At 38.7% G+C, this 18,815-nt stretch overlaps 1 pseudogene; it reads right to left on the bottom strand.

The window, feature by feature from the left end:
• Window positions 1–243: 243 nt before the first annotated feature.
• On the bottom strand, window positions 244–550 carry LOC148038600 (small ribosomal subunit protein uS14 pseudogene; annotated as a pseudogene).
• Window positions 551–18,815: the final 18,265 nt, after the last annotated feature.

Here is an 18,815-nt window from a genome sequence, read left to right as displayed (position 1 = left end):
TCTGCTGGTTTTGCAAGCCCTTTGAGAACAAGCACTTTGCGAATCCTATGTGTGCTGCAGCAATTAGTTGTAGAACGGGCACTTTGCTAAGTTGGACACACATTTGTGCATACATAGGACAAAATGTAGGCTCAAGTACAGCCTTATCAAACACAAGTGATATCACAAAATCGCATCTCGGCTCACTGGTACATCACGAATTCATCTACACATGTTCTGCCACTGGATAACGAGTAACTCCAAAATTGTTCTTTTCTAAATCACTGTGCAGGCAATCCATACAAAAATCCTGGCAGCACCTTCAGGCTAACAGGCTGAAAGGAATACCCCAACTACTTCCAAGCTGTAGAATCCACCCACAGTAAGTCCTCTCCATCGCATTAACGGTACTTCACAAAGCCGATGTCTTTGGCATAAATCTGGAAGCACTGACGGCAGCACATGATGTTGTACTTCCGAACCAGCCATGGCCGTTCCCGCACACACGACATGCGCGAGATCCTGCTCCATACTTCTTGGGATGAGAGTTCCACACGGCCGAATGCTCCATCTTACTGGCCCGATCACTGCAGCGAGACAAGGTTCACCGATGCACAGGCGATCACGCGGCGCACCAACTCTCCGTTTTAATCTAGCGAGCAGCTGCCCCAAAACACGTCGCTTTGGCTTTCCACATTGAAAATATTCCAGACGGGTCTGTTTAATTCAGAGCTGGTACTCCTGTGTATGGATCGAATCCTACGATCAATGTAGAGATGCCAAATGGTCTTACTCCTCCACTTTATGTGTACTTTTGCTGTAGACCAGCAATATAACGAGTGATGTATTCAACAGTTATAGGATCCTCAACAGAAAGTCTATGACTCTGACATTCAACCCATGCCCTATTCTCCAAGACTCAAGCCTCTGCTGTAAAGCCAGCAAATGCCAGAGCGATGTGCTCTTCAAGTTCTCAAAAATTTTCGAACAGTCTTCTAATAAAGCTCGTATTTCCCACTTCATAGTAAATTCCCAGATAGAGTTTGAATTCCGTTTAGTCGTCAGACTTCTCCTCATAGTTGAACATAGCCAAAGCTCGCTTGTCCTCAGCACGATACACTTGGTTTTCTTTTCTGATACGAATAGCATTCATGCGCTGACGCCTGTTTCCAATCATCACATAATCCAAACTCTCAAACTTCTAAATTTCCTCATCTGAAAGACCAGTTTCTCCTCTTCTAGGAATACGTTTCCCTTGTTGAACATGTTGTGCAATAGCATCTCCTTCACCAGGCCTTAAACCGGATCATGAATTGGCCCACATCTTGTCCAATATGCCGTTGTATAAGCCATTGTAAGTCTGACATAACCTTGTGCTCTCTCTTTGCCTTCTCCTCATCTTCCCTGCTGCGTCGACCTGCTGTCCATCCTTGTCTCGTTCCCCTTCACGCCGTTTTCTTTCGCCTCTCACCAAAAACGAATCCCCCCAAAAAGCCTCCTTTTTCAAAAATAGTCATCCGTGGCAAAGCCTCCTTTTAAAATAGCCATCCGTGGCTTTGCTTTTTCCTTTATTAGACCCTCTGAATCCTGCAATAAGATTGTGCTTGGCAGCTGGATGATGTCGAACCTTCACCACTGTCCTGTACATCAGAAATAAAAGGAAACTTCCTTCAATATTTGATATATTTACAATATCACCAACAATGAGTCCTGCAGACAGTGATCCTACAAAGATTTCAAGAAATCCCCCAAGCTCCAAGTTCAGCGTATCCTGAAATGTATGCATTCCATGAGATTACATCATGAACTGGCAGCATGTCAAAGACACGGTGTGCTTCAGCAAGTAAGCCACTTCTGCCATACATGTCTACCAGTTTGTTTCCAACATAAAGCTGAGGCAAGAGACTGCATCACGAATGGGTAAGTTGTTGAAAACATGATGCACTTCCACAAGGGAGCCAAATTTCCCATACATATCCACAAGAGAGTTGCCCACCAAGGGCTACAAGCGCCACATTTACCATAGATACTAATAAGTGTGCTATTAACAAAAACTTCTGAAGTGAAGCCCTTCATGTGAGCATCAATACTCATACGCTGAGAATAAATGTAATCACAACAACTAAATATGTACAAAGTACCAAATCCCATGCACAACTTTTGGGTGGTTTACACACCTCGAATGCGCAGCAATACGACAACGTTGCCAATGGGGATCAATAAACCCCCTTCCTTTGCCAGATTTTTCAAGCTTTGAGTGGCCTTTGCCAAGTCCAGCTACTAGTGAGGGCTATAGATGTAAGATATTTTCTGAGATCCAGAAAGCATTAAAATCTAATGTCTCAAGTAGGCTAAGCAAAGCTACTTTGTTTATGCCTATTAATATATTTATTGATTTCTTCTCTAATATGGAGATAAGAAGAACAAAAACCATGCTTTCAGTGTGAAGAGACTAACCTATGATCATGTCATACAATTTGTTGATGAAGGATGGGATACAAGGACAGAAGGAAAAATTATATGTAAGATAGATCAAGACTCTATAGCTTGTAAATATATGATTGCTACTCAAACTTTTATCCTTAGCTTTTACTATAGTCGATGGCATTTTGTTGGTAGTAGTCTATTGCTTTAGACCAGAATCTTGATGATTTCAGCAAAGATCCTATAGTGGATCTTGATATTTGGTTCAACGAGGATATTATTGCAATCTTAAAGATCATAAAATCATGTATGCTACATCAAGTGAGGATGGATTTACAAAATGAAGACATTGAACTACCATGCTCCTTTGTATTTCAACTTGACAAGAAACGAGTAAGTTTTCACATCATATTATATCTACTTAGATGTATATCAAGATCTCACTTTGTAGCTAACAAACATTTGTAATTTATTTTTTGTAGATATCGAAAATGAGAGAAAAGAATATATACTACAATGACATTCAGGAAAAGATATCTTTGCTGTCAATATTAAATAGATGTACAAATTTTGTAGCAGATGTCTATCTTCCATCTCTATGAGATATACAAGGGCTGAAGGGCAAATTTCTATATATGAAGGCTTACAAGGCGATATGGCAAAGCCATTTCTTTTTTCGAGAACTATCCTTTCTAGGAGTCCTTTTGCCTTTCTTTGATGCCTTGGATATAGAAGGTGTAGGTAAAGGTGTTGAAGCTGTGGCTTCACCTTTCGTGGTTATAGGCACCGCATCTTTGTGTAAATCCCCACCAATCTCTGTTGTTGGTTGTATACAATTGACCATTATATACTTCAAGAGCTTTGCTCTGACATACCAAACATACTTAGATGCATAGCAATCCTTCGAAAATTGTCACACATTTATAGGAAAAAGAGTTTTTGTTCATTATTGTTCTTACAATAGACTATATTTTTATCATCAATGGACTATTTGCAATGAATATCTATCTTAAAGTTTAGCATATTTCGTATTACCTTTACATGTTTATCATCATTAAGATAAACAAAGTTAACCATTCTTCTAGCATTTGCAATCACCCTCCAACCACACAAGAATGGCTATCATCCTGATGAGGACACTACAACCACCAACACAAAGTAAAACTATGAAATTTACGAATGGTAGTTCTTCATAGAATAAACTTATGTTTCAATTATTTTAATTAATAACTTATACAACTTGTCTATATTGCATTGTTGCAAGCAAATCAGACGGCATAGGGGGCCTTTTCTCTAGCTCTTCAATTAATCTTTTTGCACCTCTATATATAAAATATATTGAAATTTAGAGTACTTACAAAAAAAAAGAATTGAAATATCAAGGAGCCCTTGGATAATAACTTACAATTTAGCATTTTCATGGCTTCCTTTCATAGAGTTGATTTAAAAAAATTGCTTATCCACACAGTCTATTGCAATCAAGCTCCAATCAGAACTGAAAGCAATCATATCTCAACAAATTAGTAGGATAAAATCTCAAAAACTCTATTAGAATATTGAATCACTTACTTTTCATTATATGGAATTATAAGGAGCTCCAAAGTATTGAAGTCAATCAGATTGAACCACTACTCAACAAAACTTGTATCAAGCTCGTTCCTCATAAAGTATGAGATAGATGGATCAAGAACCTCAATTTTTTGTTGCATATTCAAAGGAAACTCATGCATTACAAACCTAGAAAAGGCATAGAAATAGTGAGTATAAACAAGAAAAATATTATTGTTAAAAAAATATCAAAAAGTAGAAGTAATTATGGGTGGATATACCTTAGGCTAGCAAGAATAATACTGTCATTTATTTCTCTTCTTTTATCCTTAAGAATCTGAACACAGGCAGCATTAAAGGAGATAATCTTAGCTCTTTTGCCTAAATCACCAAGTAAGAAACAAAACACATTGAATCCTTTTGGATTAGCTGCTTCAAGAAGGGTGGCCAGCTCATTTTCAAAGGGCTCTAGTTGCTTTGCTTCCCTTTTTTCAACCCTTTGCCTCCTATACTCTCTCCCATTTATCTGCTTGATCCTCTTTAGCTTTCTCCTCTTTTTCATGCTGCCTTGTATCCCTCTCATGGGTGACATCCTCAACCTTGGGACCAGAATCATCTTTCTTTCTCCTAGCTGGGGGCACATTAAGGATATTAAATGTCTTCTCATCAGTGAAGGGAACTGGCTCAAGGACCTTTGAAAATCTATATCTTAGCCTCCTAAGAATTACCATGTCCTTGTCCATGAGTGTGAGCCTATGAGCATGAGTAGCACAAATATAGGAATCTTGAAAAAACTCAACTAAAAAATCCTATGTGGCTTCCTGTATACAATTAATGGCTATTCTTGTCCATCTAAAACTATCCAAACTATATTTGTCACAAATCTCCCTGACAAGCCTTTGAAAAGACAACTTTGGAATTACATTGTTAAGAGCCTTTATTGCCTTCCTAATCTCCCTTAGGCACCTGACATTTTGAAAAAAATTTCTCTTTGGCTTTGGCTTTCTAGAGAGCTTTCGAGGCTTTGAAGATTGATGAATCTTTTATGCTAAACCCCTAGGTTCAATCTTCTCCTTCCTTGCTGTTGCTTTAGTCCTAGCCATCTGCCAAAAAAAGACATATTACTTCTTGTCCAGTGAAACACGAATTTCAAAAGACTGACCTCCTTGCAACATGTTATTTTCGTGTTTCACTAGACAACACATAAATAGCAAAACAATCAACAAAACTAAGGAAAACAAAACACTAACCTAGGGAATACCATAAAAATTACCTACAATCTCTACACCATTAAAGCCATAGAGGCAATGTTATAAAACATTAGGGAAAGATTATTCTTTATAGTACCACCAGATTATATCATTGACATGAACTTTCAAACGTGAGTCAAAGGAAAAGTGTGAAAAACAATACCTTGTGTCGCGCTTTGCTGGAAAAAAATCCGTTTAAAACCAATTTTGTGAATAACCTCGGTGAAACGCGAATTTGTTCTTCACAACCACAGCTTGAAGACCCTGCTACATGACCACGAAAATGTGCTGCATACCACGAAAATGTGAAACAAATTTGGCCGTTGTTTTCCTTTATTGGGAGACTTTTCTAAAAATTGATGGTACATGCATTAATTGGTGGTGTGTTAAGTGGAACATGTGCGACGTATTGTGAGATACTGTTATTCATGAAAAAAGAGAGTGCGCACGTATTTTGAGATATTTCATGCGGTGTGTTAGTGGAACACGTGCGCATGTATTTTGAGATATTTCATGTGTGCGAAAATATTAGAAATTTCCTCAAAATTTGCGATCGCCTTTATTTTGCCATCATTACGTTAACTTTTTCGTTGGAACTATCAACACACATTTGACAATCAATATAAAAGCTTTTCAAAATCATCTTCTTCGATATATTGTCTTTCTTTCTCCCGAAATTTTGCTTCAATTTGTCTTCAAGGTCCTTGCTTCCTGTTTGAAGAGCACTTTAACAATTTCTGATAGATAACAAAATTTTGTTATTACAAGTATCTGAACAAAATTTCATTGATTAGTATAGAAAGAATTTTTAACAACACTTGAAAAATCGTAGATGTCATGTGTTTTGTGTCTTTCAAAAGGAGCATGGCACTTCCAGAAAGGATTTTATCACAAATTTCTGTGTTTTAATAGAATTAATTCATAGTTCATGTTTCTCTTCTTGTTATGCATCTATTGATCGATGAAACACGAAATAATGTCTCTAGTTAGTGATGTCTTGCTAACTGTCGCGTTTCACCGGTCAAATGTTGAAATAACACTTGTTTTCAAGTAGTGTCTAGTGAAACACGAGTTCTTCACTGGCTTTGGCCTCTAGACACCTGTTTTTGCGTTTCACCGGTCACATAAAAAAATTTCTCATTTTTCGATCTTTTGTCTTGTGAAATGCGATTTTGAGGCCTCTTTCCATGGTTCTATCGTGTTTGATTGGACATTGTTGCCATTCTGCTTTGTTTGTAGGGATAAATCTTTTGTTGGTCAAGATGACAAAGAGAAAGATATCTTTGGAAGGAATGGATGAGAAGGAGCTAATGGAGACTTCTGATGATAGGCTCTTTGATTTCTTACACACAATTAGAAATTCTTCCAAGTTTAGCTATATTAGGGAAATTTTCAATGTTCCTTTTCATTTAAAAGAGTTATTGGAGGATCTTGAAGATAAACTTAAGGAGTACATATATTTTTATGATAGACATGTACAAGGTTTAGAAGTCAATGGATTTTTTCATTATAGTGATGTCATGGGAGTCACCAGTACAACTAGATCAACTTTCTAGGCAAGTTCAACCTCATTGATGAGGAATTCAGGAGGAGAGAAACATGTTGCCCTTTACATAGGTATCAACACCAATGCCTTCTGATCCACAAGGATGTTGGATTTATTGTGTGTCTTTAGTACATGGAAAATTCTTCTCCAGATGTAGCCCAACAGAGAAAGCTAGAGGATATTGCAAGTATGGATAAGGAGGTCGAAGAGAAGGAGGAGATGTTCCAAGAAGATATTGAGAATCAACTTGTCCAAGGTTTTGATGTAGGTTTGTTTAAGAGTGACAATATCACAATGGTGGAAGAAAAGGAGATCGAGCCAAGTGCACATGTTGATGAAGAAGGTCCTCTTGCATGTGTTCCAACATTTTCCACTTATCTTATCAACAAGAAGAGATATGTGTTGCTAAATGATATTCAACATCATTTTGATCTTAGAGAAGATTATTGCTTAGCAATCCTTGCAGGTTGGGGCCAAAATGACATGAATTTTATAGGTTATGAACAAGAACCACTAGCAAGTCTTGATGTTGAGATAGAGAATTTCCAAGACAGCTCTATAGCCTTATATACATGTATTAATCAAATCATAGAATACGAAAAGGAGGGGCTACCTACAGAAGAAGAGTTCTTGCAGGTCCAGAAGAGACTTCGTATTGATGATATAGGATATGAAGAGAGATTGAAGTCTCCATCAGATGAGAAACCCAAGAGTTCAATAAATCTTTATGATGATAGTCTTCTCGAAGAAGACGAACACCCTAAGGTATGAAATATAATTCGAAGTTACCCATTGAGTTTATGTTATAGATAAATATCTTATATCTTATATCTTATATTGTTGTGGTTTGTTGTGTAGATTGAGATTGAAGATCTAGACAACTTTCTTGGAAGGGCCAAGGGCTCTAGGCCAATGAAGCTTGGAAAAAATCAAAGCCTTGGCCATTATATTGGAAACTTAAACAATCAAACAATTATAATATATCATAGTAGATTGTCAAGCTCTTCAAGTCTACCAATGATGGCTTTGAGAGCTATCTCAAAGTTAATTGGATCTCAAGTTTTCAGCATAGGTTTGGACAAGATCATTTTAGTGGAGAAGGAATAAGCCATAAGAGTTTTTGGCTTCATGCCTGGATACAGTGGATCTAGAGCTGGATATTTTGGAGTTCTTGGCTCCTATTTGCTCTCTTATGTAGGAGATAGTAAGAATTTGAAGCTTCTTCCAGGCTATCGAAAACAAGAGTTTTTGAAATACAAAGGTCTTATTGAGTGGGATGAAACAAAAGATTCCTCTAGAGGCCCTGTCGAGCTACCTGAAACCAAGGACTCTTCTAAAGGCCCTGTTGAGGTGCCTGAAACTAAGGACTCCTCTGGAGACCCTGTCGAGGTGCCTAAAACTAAGGACTCTTCTGCAACACAATCACACTAGAAGATGCCAAAGATCAAGGGTTTCTTGAAACCCATCATTTCCCAACTCTTTGCTTGGTTTGTAACCATTCTGTAAATCTTTGCTTTATCTATCTTTTCTTCTTTGGGTAGCAATTTTTATAGTCATTGCTAAAGATGATGTATTCTTGATGTGGTTGTATCTTTAAGCTTGAATTTATGCCAGATTTGTCAATAGAACCATTGAAAGACCTCTAATAAATTGTTGGTTTTGTCTTCCACCTCCATGTCTTATGTGTTTGAAATATTTTGTTCTTTCTTGATAATGTGATTTTTCCATACCTTGGGTTGACCAGATAGATAGAGATCCATATTGTTTAATAAAGTATGGAGCATGGCTGTATAAAATATGCTGCATAGTCAAAAAATAAAGAAAGTTATTAAAAAACATTATATGAGTTTGACAATGAAGAAACAGGCATATACAAACTTCTTACCATATAGTGAGTAAAGTGTTGATCACCCCAAGCTTCTGTCATCGCCTTTTTGAAAAGGTTCAATTGGTATTTAAAGTCTTTGATATCATCATCATTCCATTCCGTCTTATCACAATAAAAAAACACTTTGTCTAGTGTTTCCCAAACTTTAGCTTTTCTATTCCGAGCTTGTCCATTATCAGTGTGATCCTTAATTGCATTATGTAGGGATTTCCAGTGATTAAATTTAATAGTTGAGCCACCATTTCTCGAGTTTATCTTCCCAAGTCTCCCATGAAGCCTAGAAACCTTGTAGCCTTCACTCCACCAATAGATGGTTTTTTTGGGACACAATTACCATCCTTAGACTTTTGAAGATCTGGTTCAATAACAACATTGCCACCATGCAAAACAATTGCAAAGAGAACTTTTTCAACCTTTGTTATAGCATCTGTTCTAGTTGATAATGGCTTTAGCTTCCATGCAAATCCTATATAGAGATGAACAAGCTTTTCAATTATCCTGCAAAGTGTATGAAGTGTACAAATATGGGCATTCGCTAAAGGAATGTCCAAGTCTAATTTAAACTGTGGATCCTTATTGTGCCTAGAGGGAGCTCTATTCCAATTGCTTGAGTTTAACTCTGCAGTTGGCGACATGCAGTATAAGCAAGGAGATCTCAAGTTGGCTCCCTTTGATACATTATACATACATTTGAGTGTCGTTAGGTCACCAGCTATGTGCCACTCAATCCTGTAGTTCCCAAATCCTTCAACAAATAGCTCTTCTCCTGCTTGTTGCCTTTGAATAACATTAGGTATTGATGTTTGATGAAAAACCCAATATAATATATCAAAATTCTCAGTATCTACCTCAAATGCTCCTAGCCACTAGATGTTATATTCAGATTGAACACTAAATGATGCTGAGTGATTGCAATGACCTGACGAAAGTGCTCTATTCATCAAGGTGATAGAGATTCTCTCCAATTTTTTACATTTTAAAATCTCACTTTCATCAAGTTTAATCACAAATCTAGCCACTCCCTGTGCCTCTACTACTGACAAGTCATAAAATTTGATCATTAAGCATTGTAGGGTGGGCAAGTCAAGGAAAATATTATTAAATTCATTGAATGTAACCTCCTTTTTCTTGCCCTTGAAGGTAGCCTTGATATGAAAAGGCTCGCCTAGAATCCCCATCACTTTGTTATTAACTCTCTGTCTGATAGTCCTAACCACAAATGGCTTCGGAAGTATGCAATTGCGTACCTATCCTTGCTTCATATTTGATTGTAAAAGCTGAAAAAGTTGCATATAAGCATCTTGACTGATACCGATACTATCCAGTATCTTCTGTACTAACTCAGAATCCAAAGAATGATCCTTTACAAATGAATCCAAGCATTGTTTCTTGGCCTTTTTAAATTTCTTCTTCTCCAAAATATCCTTTGAAACTACTGATGAAGGAAGAAGATGATAATAAAACTGAGCTGCTTTTAAAGGATCTCTTTCACTTGCATTTGGTTGTAGAAGAGACCTAAGAAAAATTAACATCACAAATCAATACAAGTAATTTAAATAAAGCCATATTTAAGATTTTCAAAGTGAAAAAAAAATACCTTGCTGCTAGGATTCTTTTACCACAGCCTCCTCCTCCTCATTTGAGATTCTCAATATTTTTAAGAGTTCTTTGTCGATTTCGAAGGCCTAATAAAGTTTGCTTTCGTTTGATAAGCTTTGATATGCTTTTCCAATGAATGAATTTTTTGTTGACAAACCTTTAGCTTCTGCAACAACTCTATATTGTGTTTCATTAAAAGATGGTTCTCTAGTCCAAGGATATCCTTTTCTGCAACAAGGTTAAGTGTATAACCTAAAAATCCATTGTAGTCATCTCCAATAAACCTCATTAATGATGAGCTATTATAGAAAAGAGGAGTGTTATTTCTGCTAGGATCTTTGGGATATAGCTTTCCATCTAACCAAAGATCAATATTCTTCTTTCCTTCAAACCTCAGTATATGTTTCATAGACTCTGCCATGATAGATTTTGTTCTCTTTCTTATTGGTTCATACTCACTATCCAACTCAATATGAAGATGATAGAGAGGTCTTTTATGAGAGCTACAGAGATCATTGGATGATTGATCCATAGCTGAGTTACACAGATCATTGGGTGATTGATCCATAGCTAAGGATATGATTGGAAGCAAGAATGAAAACAAAGAAGAGACTACTAAGGAGGAGAAAAAAAGAAGAGAGAAACGATGGAGGGAGGCAATCGAGTATCCACCAAAATTAAAATTGAATATTAGTTTTCACTTTAATGAGGAGAGGTAAGATCTTCATTATGACAACCTTTGGCAACTTTATGGCGACCTAGATTTCTAGGTTTGATGTGACCACGAGAATATTACAACAGTGACTTATTAACGAATTTTGATATTTTAACTTACCAAAATATAAACCTTTTAAAAATTCTATAAAATGATTTTATTTCTTAAATTGTTTTCTCTCTCTAGGATCTCTTACAGGGCATTTTTGAGACCTCAAAACTCCCCTAATGATTGACTTTGATGGTATCTTCTCTCGGGTATTCAAGATGACTAATCTAAGAATCATTTTGGGTGTGGTTGCAACTGAAGATATGGAGCTCATACAAATGGATGTAAAGGCTACATTCTTATATGGTGATTTGCATGAGGACACATATATGCAGTAGCTTGACGGTTTTTTTGCTAGAGGCAAAGAGACGATGGTCTGTAAACTAAAATAGAGTTTGTGTGGGCTGAAACAAGCATCGAGGGAATGGTATCATAAGTTTGATACTTTCATGCAGTCTTAGGGCTTTCAGAGAAGTCAAGTTTATCATTGCTTGTACACCAAGAAGGCAACAGGTGTGGCTGCCTAATTATCTTGGTTCTGTATATTGATGACATGTTGATTGCTGGCCTTGGATTCATTGAAGCAAAGTCTTCATGGCGGCTCCTTTGACATGAAGGATCTTGGTGATGCCAATCACATCCTTGGGATGCAGATACTCAGAGATAGATTGAAGGGGTTACTCTATCTATCTTAGTAGGAGTATATATCCAAGATTTTACAAATTTTCAACATGGAGAGGGGAAAGCAATCAAAGTTCCATTGCCTCCATATGTGAAACTTGGTGCAGAGGATAGCCCTACATTTGATTATGAGACTGTTGAAATGGCTAAGATTCTATATGCTTTAGTCGCTTGTTAGTTTGATGTATGCTATGGTTGCTACACTTCCTGACATTGCCTTTGTAGTGGGAGGAGTTAGTAGGTACATGGAAAACCCTGGAAAGAAGCATTGGGAAGCAGTGAAAGGTATTATGAGATACCTCAAGGCACAAAGAATTTCTGGATCTGCTTTGGTAAGCAGAAGACATCTATCATTAGCTTTACGAATGTAGACTATGCTAGACATGCGGATTGTAGGAAGTCCACTACAAGGTATGTGTTTAACTTCATAGGGGGATCTACCTCTTGGATATCCAGGTTATAGAAGTGTGTTGCACTGTCTACTACTACGGAGGTAGAGTATGTGGTTGCCACTAAGGCATGCAAAGAGGCCTTATGGCTATCACATTTGGTTGTTGCTGATCTTGGGATTATTGAGGTTCTTGCCCTCCACTACTGTGATAGTCAGAGTGTTATCATGTTAGCATGGAACCATGTCTTTCATGCAAAGAAAAAACACATATAGTTGAAGTATCATTTTATCAAAGAGGTACTTGATAGCAAGAGCATTGAGCTAGTCAAGGTGCACACTGATATGAAAACCCTGCAGACCTTCTCATGAAAGGTCTCCCAGTAAAGAGGTTCGCCCATTGCTGGTAGATGATGGGTATTGGATAGGTATAGTCTCTTCAGCTTTGTACATACTTAGACTTAGCTTATTATTTTCCTATATCTTTGGGCACATTGCCTCTAGGGTAGAGGTTGTTGGGATAAAGGGTAGTGCCCATGTCCTCCTGTAAGGGCCAGGTTGTACATAGTGCATACATATATCTAAAATCATTATTGAGGTACACTCTTCAATACCACAAATCATGTATCTCTATCTCTTCTCTCTCTCAACCTGCATCTCTACACAGAAGCTCCATTGCAGCTATTCCAACAGCTTCATTGTGAAGATCAAGGATTTAAGCTTCTCTTTTGACATTGGTGCTTGCTACATGCATCTTGGTAAAGGATCTATTCTTACTATCAAGCTTTACTTCTAAGACTAACAAGTGTTCCAACTTGAGGAGTCGTTAAGGCTCAATTTGGGGGTTTCTATAGTCTACTTTGGTAGAATCTGGGTAGCCATTAGTGGCTTGTATTGAAGCTTTGGATTATCAAAATAGATCTTTCGATGCATGCAAGTGTGGGAGCCCTCGCTCAACCACCAAGACCCATGGACCACTTATTGCTTTAAGCGTTCCAAGCCGAGCACTAATGGCTACCTCTCACATAGCTGATGCACTACCTATCCATGAGTGTAGTGAGATTACCTCCATGCCCATCGAGTTACCTCCTCTCTTGCGCACTCCGATAGCTCCATGATCCAAGTGCAAGCTTCAAGCAAGCTCCATCCTCAAGCTTCACGCTCCAAGCTCCATTGCCGCGAGAAAGAGAAGAGAAGAGAAGAGAAGAGAAGAAGAGAGGAGAAGATGGAGAGCTTCTCCTCCCCGATCCCTCACCCTTGTTAAGAATTGTGTGGTGGGGGGACTTGCTCAAGATGATGCACTGAACATACACAGAATGCACAAGGAGAAGCTCACTCAAGAGACAAGAAGAGAGATGGAGGCCAAAATTTTTTCTTGCTGGTTTCTTCTTATTCCACACACTTTATAATGTACACAAAGTATAGATAAGATACAACATAAAGGAAAGTAGCCTACTAAGTCAAACCAACTACACTAGTCGACTGGCACTATAACTATGCCAGCTGTAAATAGGTGTAACAACATGAATATAATAAGTAATGAGTCAGTGGCCATGTGAGAGTCGTAATGACCACTGACATGCTAAGTGTAGACATGTGGACCCATCTAACTAGGCGTTCCATCATTAATGTCCGCATGTGTTGAGCTTGTCATCTCAACACTCCCCCTCAAGCTCAACTATATCTCTGCAACTCCAAGTAAGCTTCGAAACTTTTGAAGCTTCTCTGTACCCAATGCCTTTGTGAAGATGTCAGCTATCTGATCCTATGTGCTGACATACACCAAGTCAATCTCACCTGCTAGTACCTTCTCTCTCAAAAGTGGTAGTGTACCTCAATATGTTTTGTCCTGGCATGGAACACATGGTTCCTAGCCAATTGTATACTGCTCACATTGTCATAATAAATGACAATTGGACCTTCCACCTACACATCTAGATCAACCAATAACTTTTGTAGCCATACTACCTCACATATTGCAACAGCAGCACCTCTATACTCAGCCTTTGTACTCAACAAAGCAATTGTAGATTGCTTTTTGCTACTCCAAGCAACTACTACACTACCAAGAGAGAACATGTATCCATTGGTAGATCTTCTATCAGACATACGACCAGCCAATCTATATCTGTGTACCCAAATACCTGTACATCTGTACTTGCCTCATAGAAAAGTCCATAATGTAATGTGGACTTCGAGTCCTTAAACAGCAACCATGTGGATTTTATTGGTGTTTTTTTTCATGTTTTTTTTTAATTTAAGCCCAAAAATCCCATTTGTACTCTAAAATCCATGCTTTTCGGGTTTTTTCCATTTATTTCCCACACTTTAAGTATATATTTTTTGAGCTTTTTATTATGAAAAACTAAAACAAAAAACAAACAACATGTTCATCAGTTTTCAGCCCATATGAACATTGCTAACCTCGTCGAATGCGAAAAAAGAGCCATTTTCTTTGTAAAAATGTCATTACCGTGTATTTTTTATTATTTTGGATTTTGAAACTTGTTGCAGGTCTACAAATCAAGGCCCATTTGATGCTCAGCCCGCCTCCACATCCACATTGCCATCTTCAGCCCATCTTCGATTTGGAAGCAATCCGGTACCATGCCGGATGAGCATTCACCAACAACTGGGCTTCATTCTTCTTCACACACAGGAATTGCGCCTTGCAAGAGAGAGAGGGAGGAGAGAGAAAGACTAAAAAATGAGATTTTTAAATCCACCATTAAAACGGGCAAGCTTACAGCCATCTTGTTCCTCTCCCTGCTTGCCTGATTGAGAATCTTCCTCTCTCTCTCCAAATGGGTTTGAATCAGAGAGGCAACGAGCAAAAAATGAGGAGGCGCATTGACACTTCCCTTTGTTGGACAGTTTTTGCATTAGTTCCAAAGCTTTTATTAAGCCTAAGGTTTAAAACATTAAAATAATCGGTTCATCTTTTTGTGTTCACACTGTCCCGCAAGTGGATTTTTCAATTTTGAAGGCCCAAACAAACTCCGATTTGCAATCCGATTGGACAGGCGGCTTTGTGGTGTCGAACTCCATCAATTTGGCCTCTCCCACGCACTTTACGGCCTCTCAATATTATAGTTGCTTTATAACACCGAACCTTGCGGGGATTAAATGGAGGGTCAAATGACCTCCAATTGATGAACTGAGACTTGTGTTGGATTCTTGATGTCGAAATGCATCTAGGAAAACTCTAGCTTGGCCATTCACCACCGTTTAATTTTTCATGAAAATTGGCTCTTTAACACCTATCGGGCAAACTTTTCGGCTCCAAAACGAGCTTCAACGCTTTAAGAATAGGTCCAAATCGGGTCCTAAAATCGAGCTCTCATTGTGGCAACCATGGGATAGGGTGACTTAGCATGTTGAATCCCATGAACGAATCTGCACATAAACACAACCACAAAGAGCATCAAGCTGATACAAAATAGATACACAACAAAACACATCACAACTCTCATCCTACCCCCTTGTCAAAACCAAGGCATGAAATCCACGAGGCGTAGGCTTAGCATAATCTGACAGAAAGTCAAAATCTAGTCACTAACCAAGTGCGCCAACACAACCAAGCTAACAAGAACCATCAAAGAGGTCATCCTAAGTGGTGGGCTAAACTACCTACCTAACTAAGGACAACTCAACTAGGATCTCCTACTAGGCGAGGACTCCTATAGTCGAATCAACAAATATTATCTTTTAGCGCATTGGTTCTTTAGCCTCTTATTTTCCATACTGGGGCGTGTAAAAAGGAGGGAGGTGAGCGTAGTGACCCAAGGAGAGCAAGGCATCGGCCTTAGGTCCTGTCTCGATACCCAAGAACTTGCCAAGCCTGCGCAATGTGACACTTAATCCTTTTCTAACGCTCACTTATTCTTCGCTCCAATCTTCTTTTATTCTTATTTTTTTGCTAGAAGCCACCCCTAGTGTTGAGGCTCGAATTGCACTATATTACTACTTTTATACCTTAGTTCTAGCATACATGTAGAACTAGCATATGGAAAGTGACCTAAGATGTCATATGAAGCATTCAGGTTTTTACCTGACATGCAGGTGCCTTCTTGACAATCAGGAGTTTGTGTCTTTTGTATTCTTGCATGATGAGAACTGATGTCTTCTTCAAGACAGCGCCAGATTCTGGTCGCTTATGTTTGGTTCTAATAATGTGTATCTATGTCCTGACTATTTACGCTGTCTACTGCAAGTTATTTGATCATGAGTGAATATGATGATGATCAACTGTGTGATCATTTTCAGGACAGTGGTTTAGCATTGATGAATATAATATGTAGTTCGTGTTTACATATTGTTCCTGAAGATTAAATGTACGAAATGGCTGTAAACTGTGTTAGGAAGTTCCCTACAGTGCAAATTTCTTGCATTTTCTGTTATGGTCGTGAGGGGCCGTAACACTTTGGCGATCCTGCCGAGTTTCATGAGAATATTTTTCATGATTTAGGTATACGGCTTGGAAGGAATACTTACACAATTTGGATGCAGGAGTTTAGGATGCTAATGGCATTGAAGATGCACAAGGTGCCTTGTATGGGGAGTCTTTATGTCAGAGAATTATCCTCATTCCTCCATGTCAAGATTGTGGGAGAGAAGGTAGGAGTCTCACTTGTAGCTTTCTTGCTTGCACAATGGGAAAATACACACAAAGGTGGAGGCTGAAAACATTTTTCCTCTTCTTAGTTGTGTAAGCCAAAATAACTCTAGTACGAAGAAATAGAAGAACCCTATATATGGGTCTCAAACCAAACTCAACTAACTAAGGTGGCATACTAACTGAGCCACGAACCAGAATAGATAAGGATAGCTGTCATCTAGCTATTATTCATGGGCGGTGTACCAACCGCATCTGCAGCTAACAAGTCGGTGACATAAATGCACAACGGTCACCCTGGCATATCACAAGTGGAGCTCGATATCTCAACACTCCCGCTCGAGCTCAATCCCAATTCCTGCACACCAAGCACGTCTCTGAACTTGCGCAGCTTCTTTGCGCCCAATGCCTTCGTAAATATATCAGCTACATGATCCTCTGTACTGACATAAACTAGATCAATAAGACCTAGTAAAACCCTCTCCCGCACATAGTGATAATGCACCTCAATGTGCTTTGTTCTAGCATGATAGACTGGGTTATTTGCCAAGTGTATACTACTCATGTTGTCACAATAAATGACAACTGGCCCATCTGTAGGCTAATGCATATCATAAAGTAGCTTATGCAACCAAGCTACCTCACATGCAGTCATTGCTGCGCCCCTGTACTCAGCCTTTGTGCTCGACAAGGCAACTGTAGGTTGTTTCTTGCTGCTCCAAGTGATAGCAGCACTCCCAAAAGAGAACACATATCCACTGGTAGATCGTCTATCAGAAATACTACCAGCCCAATCAGCATCAGTGTATCCATACAACTGTATCTGAACCCCAGTCTCATAAAGTAGTCCATACTGCAATGTGGACTTCGCATACCTAAGTATGCGTCTAGCCGCATCCAAATGCGGTTTCCCTGGAGCCTACATAAACTGACTTACCAATCCAACAGCATAGCTCAAATCTAGCCTGGTAATAGTCCTATAAATCAAACTTCCTACTATGCGTCTATACATAGTAGGGTCTTCCAAAAGCTCACCTACATCTGCGCTCAGCTTCACATTCTGCTCCAAAGGAACTGAAATAGGCTTACAGCCTGTCATCCTATATTTGGACAGCATGTCCAATCCATACTGCCTCTACAAGAGCCGTATCCCACTTGGTGATCTAATCATCTTAATGCCCAAGAAATAACGCAGCTCTCCCAAATCCTTCATCTCAAACTTCTACTTCAATAGCATTTTCACATGAAGGATATCTTCATCAATGTCACCTATCATAATCAAATCATCAACATAAATGATAAGTAGCATAATACCTTTCTCTATTTTTCTCACATAAAGTGAAAAATCTGCCTTGGAAATCTGAAAGCCAATAGTGACAAGATACTGTCCTATCTTGTCAGACCATGCTCTAGGTGCGTGCTTCAAGCCATACAAGGCTTTCTTCAACCTGCAAACAAACTCAGGATGAACAACATGCACATAACCTAGTGGCTGCTCCATATAGACCTCTTCTTGCAAATCACCATGCAAGAAGGCATTCTTTACATCCATCTGATGTAAAGACCATCCCTTTGATGCAGCCATAGCAATAACTGCTTTTACGGTTGCCATCCTTGCAACCGGACTAAATGTTTCTTCATAATCAATGCCATATGTTTGTGCATACCCCTTGACTACTAATCTTGCCTTGTATCTATTCACAAAACCATCTGCATTGTGTTTCACCTTATAAACCCACTTACAACTAATTGCATTCTTATCTTTAGGCAAAGGTACCAATTCCCATGTAGCATTTGCTTCCAAGGCATCCATTTCTTCATCCATGCCTTTCTCCCATTTTTCTTTTCCCATGGCTTGCTCAAAAGAAGTGGGTTCTGGTTCCTGTATCACTTTGACCATATATGCATAGTGAATGGCTGTAAATCCATCATATTTTAGCCTATCCACAAGATACCTAGCTCTGGTAGACCTGCGCAAAGTAGGTTCACTCCCAGGTGCTCTCAAAACATCCCTGGTCTTCCTTACTCCAGGTATAACAATAGAAGGAATACCCAACTCATCATCAATGCTCTGTTTTGAGCCACTAGATTCACCATCCACATAAGAGTGACTTGCATTCACATCAAACATGGG

The sequence above is a fragment of the Lygodium microphyllum genome, chromosome 3 (assembly GCF_053477565.2).
Source record: "Lygodium microphyllum isolate KBCC chromosome 3, Lygodium_microphyllum_v1.1.10, whole genome shotgun sequence".
Classification (NCBI taxonomy): Eukaryota; Viridiplantae; Streptophyta; class Polypodiopsida; order Schizaeales; family Lygodiaceae; genus Lygodium; species Lygodium microphyllum.
Note: the sequence above shows the minus strand (reverse complement) of the source record. Positions and strands in the feature narration are given on the sequence as shown.